General features: G+C 35.1%; 2 non-coding genes across 2 annotated transcripts; both read left to right on the forward strand.

Moving 5' to 3' along the window:
* Window positions 1–3,635: 3,635 nt before the first annotated feature.
* On the forward strand, window positions 3,636–3,709 carry Trnaa-agc (transfer RNA alanine (anticodon AGC)). The gene has a single exon. It is a non-coding gene; the product is annotated as a tRNA-Ala (tRNA).
* Window positions 3,710–4,301: 592 nt separating this feature from the next.
* On the forward strand, window positions 4,302–4,373 carry Trnap-agg (transfer RNA proline (anticodon AGG)). The gene has a single exon. It is a non-coding gene; the product is annotated as a tRNA-Pro (tRNA).
* The last annotated feature ends 313 nt before the right edge of the window (window positions 4,374–4,686 follow it).

The following is a 4,686-nucleotide window of genomic DNA, read 5'->3' on the forward strand; positions in this document are numbered from 1 at the left end:
TCTTACAGAATAGAAACTTCCAATCATCTGTTCAGAATCATTTTTCCTTTAATACAAACCTGTTTGATCAGCGTTCGTTATCCAGTGCCACGAATCCGTTATATCTAGAACAAGTGATTCATCGCAGAGGATCTATTTTTAGAATTCAGTTATGCGCCGAACATAATATAAAGAAGCTATCTATTACTATAAAACATGCCAAGCTTAAACGAAAACTCTGAATACGTTTTTATAAATGACAACATTCTTCCTCTTTTATTGAATTAAATTTTGAACACCATGCAGATGCATTAAACAAACAGCATATACTTAAAAGTGTAATCCCATAGGCACCGACGAGATTCGAACTCGTGACCTCTTACCAGGCACTTAAACCAATTAAGCCTCTGAGCCGCACAAAAAGAAACAGTGGGTATTAGAAAAACGGCCCAAGGTCACCACAGAAGAAAGAACGAGATTAAATACTCGTAACAAAATAAAGAAATCATATCATCAAAATAATTTCGAGTGCTTAATTTCTGAAAAAAATTATAAAGTGTGCGGCCAAAATCAAATCTACTTATCGCAAAGCTTCATAGAGCGGTTAAAAGTAAATTTTACTCTTTAAAATAAATTAAGGATATGCTTAATCGGTAAGTAAATATATTTCTGTATGTAGTGATTCCAAGTTTAGCTTTGGGGGATGGGATCCCGATGGGACACAGTTTGCATTTGCTCCTCAGATTTCTCATATAACGCAACATGTCGTGTTTTGGGCTTACTACTATCGAGTCTAGGTTGAATTTTAATATTAGTGACTCCTCTCAAATTCAGGGACTTTGGGACATTCTTGCAGTATTTGCAAGGCAGTCTAATCTTATCTTTGCTTTTGACTTATAAGGATAATTTTATATATATATATATATATATATATATATTTCAGTTGACGGAATGACCCACAAATTAGCATTCTTAGAAAACTTTATATTTGATAGTTTAGAATCTTTTATAATGATATGCTTTCATTTACTATTTTATTTAAACTTGTTTTTAATTTTTATGCGTGGTGTACTGAAACTAAATCTTCTGGAAATGACCTACAATTACATGTTTTGTTCTATCAATTTATTGCAATATTAATCGTACTTAAAAGCTGCTTATATAGATGTTAAATTAAATTCTATTTTAAAAAAAACCTAATTTTGCAAGTTTGGAAGGCGTTTCAAAAATTGGATGTTCTAATCTAAAAAATTAACGTGAATTAATTTCAGAAAAGAAATAAGCAAAGAATTCATTTCAATTCTTTATGTTATCGTATCCATATGCACACTGAAGGAAGAATGGACAAACTCCCCATTTACAGATTTCATCTGAAAAAATTACTAGAAGTCTATAATTTTAAAATAAAGATTACATATAAAATATAATTTCATCCTTTTAATTAATTGCATATTTAATTACCATATTTATAAACCCATATAATTCCAAGAAATTATTTTTTTTTAATTCAAAGAGCAATACCGTAGCGAGAGTAACTATAACCATAACTATAACCGGCTACTCTGACCCGCCACTAAGGCATACGGATTTATCTGAGTGATCAGACCACGGCGACAACAGCATTGGCGGGAACTATGGTTGAGTCCTAAGGGCAATCACCGGTCACGGTACAATCCTTTCCGTAGGAAGCGCGTTCCATCCTCTGTAAAAGGTAGCTGACCCTCACTATTTTCTGTAGCCACCCGGGTGGCGAGAACCAACCACCATACCTGAAGTTTCTCATCCTCATTTCTGAGGTGTCTCGCATTGGAAGTCGTAGCGAGAGTAAGTGACGCCTGTAGCATTATACATCCTTTATTTTCCTACCCCATAATTTATCCACTATCAGGGAAGTCTGAAGCTGGGGAATTGAGCCAAATCTTGAGATCGAGTATTTTGACGATTACAACAATACCAGTGTCCAATTCCAGCCAATAATTATTTGTATACTTTCATATATGAGAAAGCACAAAATACTTCAATATATGAGAAAGCCTCTTTGATTCTGAAATTCATTTTTGCATCACCTGGTAATAACATCCGAGGCATGTGCCCGCAGTACTTAAGCAGATTTTACATTAAACAGTTACGATAAATTCAGTAACGCCGTGCACGCGCAGAAATCGTCTTCAGCAAATATTTGTCCCGTCGAGACAAGCGCTTACTACTGTCCGCTCTTTTACCGCACACTCAATGCTCTTTTTTCACATGCGTGATCGTACTGGAATCTTATAATCATCTGAGTGTAAACAGACCTTGGCGGCTCCGAACAGACTTAGTAAGAGTCAAGAATGCTCGGAATGTTATATGATTTTCAGTTTTTATCAATGATTTAATTAGTGTAATAGGTTTCCTCGGTATAACAATGGTTTTTATCTCTTCATCTTATTTGGTTCTGGTAAGCGACAAAATGAATTAACTTACTATCTTCAATGCATTTTTCTTTCCATTGCATTGCTAGCCTAGACATTCATAAACTCCCTACATTTCCCTATAGCTACTACTGTAATGCTACGGTAGAAAAAGTCAGCCATCTAAATGTCCGACCCGCCACGAAGGCACGCGGATTTAAACCATAAAAACTGAATGACCGGACCGCCGCAACAGCAACATTGGCGGGAACTGTGGTTGAGTCCTAAGGGCCGTCACCGGCCATGGTACAACCCTCCCCGAAGGAAGTACGTCCTGTCATCGATCGGAGGAGTCAGATCCCCCACCTATTAGTGTACTCTCCAGGGTAGCGAGACCACCATGCTAGAAGCATCTCATCCTCATTTCGAGGTGCCCCCCCGGGGGGGGGGGTTACTACGGTAGAAAAATAAAATTGCTCTGCAATCCCCCAAAAAGGAATAGAATGTTGACGCATAAACTCAATTAAATGTTAATTATTGTTAACTCTTAAATATAGCAGCTTTTAAATTTAAAAACAGTAATTTATAAAACATATTACGGATTTTTCCAATGTTGTACGTTGCTATAGATTAGAAGTTCAGAGAGTGTGTGTGTGTGAGAGAGAGAAAGCTGTTTACTAAAGAGGAATTGTCATCGTCATCCGATCATCTTTTATAATCAAGGATTCCATCCCAATATCATCCTTGTGTATAAATAAACATATATCAATCTAATTAAACCAAACCAAATAAAAAAAATTAAATATTGTTTCTTTTAAACTAAATTAAAAGAACTATCAACATTTAAAACATCGACTTTGAGATAATAAATACAATTTCAAAAAATACTATGAAATACTAGATGCTTTCTTGAATACCACACCTCTTGAAATTTGACTAACTTTAAAGTTTTCAATATTTATATAGTTTTGGGGAAATTAGTATTGTGAGACATTTTACATTAGTTGGAATAAAAGTGATCTTTCAAGTACTAATTCTTTATTAATTGCGCATAATCAGCGATTTAAGTTAAATTTTGATAGGATTAGATATTAACTGTACGCATCATTATCTACGATAGTGAAATTTTTTCCGATGACTTAACCTCGTCGTTTCGCGATCTTTCCAATCGAATCATGCGAAACATCTGTGTAAGTATCCAATACTTTTCTTCCTTTCAAGATGACCTTTGGTCATTTCTGGAATGTCCATTTTCTCTTGGCGAGCGGCGCCGTGGCTTAGTTGGTTAAAGCGCCTGTCTAGCAAACAGGAGATCACGAGTTCGAATCTCGTCGGTGCCTGCGGGGGTCATTCTTTTTTCAGGTTATTTGTTCTTAATAATAAATGCTCGTTAAATCATTCAAAATTTAGTTCAACTCAGATAGAGGGGTCCCTTAAGAAACTTTTTTGAATGTAATATTTTTTTACAGTCATTTTCCCTTTTATTTTGTTTAAACAGCGTTTGTTTATGATATCTTCGCAATACAACTAGTGGCGTAGCATGAGTAAGTAACGCCTAGAGCATGATATTACTTTTTCGCCTCCTCGTGATCTTTCTTTTAAAAATGTGACATATATACACTAATGCTCTGTCTCTATGACACCCGGGGCATTTATATCTTATATCCAAGGTAGCTACGTCATTGTACAGAACTAAGATCTGTAAGTAATTCTGTAATGCTATGAAAATCACATGCTTAAAAAGTAACAAATTCGTGACCCTCTACGGCAAAAGCTGCGTGGAAATATTTGTATAAAAAACTAATAGAGGAATGAGAAGAGTTGACGCTATCATTGTTGTTTTAAGATACAGCTGTTGAAATACGATCATACATTCGATCTAAATTTAGTGCAGAATTCTGATTTGTTATCACTGTTGTCAAAAATGACTGAGGTTCGGTGGTCTAGGGGTATGATTCTCGCTTAGGGTGCGAGAGGTCCCGGGTTCAAATCCCGGCCGAACCCGTGGAAGGTTTTTTTTTTTTTTTCCTTTACTCGTTCGACCAGAGACAGATTAAATCCTTTAGGGGTCCTTAAACATATTAATCTCGGGAAGCCCTTCAATTCCCTCCTAACTTTTAAAACTTTTTCTATTCTTTTATCTATTTTAATTAATCTTCATATAACTGATTTTAAGCAGAAAATGTTGACAAAATGAAATAGCTTGGTTGCATATCCCTTTCTAAAATGTTGACTTCAGTATATCGCGTATAAAAAATGTCCTTCTAAAATTTAAAATTAATTTTAAGCAAAATAATTGCAATAATGTATAACAAAA

This window comes from Argiope bruennichi, chromosome 6 (genome assembly GCF_947563725.1).
Source record: "Argiope bruennichi chromosome 6, qqArgBrue1.1, whole genome shotgun sequence".
Taxonomy (NCBI): domain Eukaryota; kingdom Metazoa; phylum Arthropoda; class Arachnida; order Araneae; family Araneidae; genus Argiope; species Argiope bruennichi.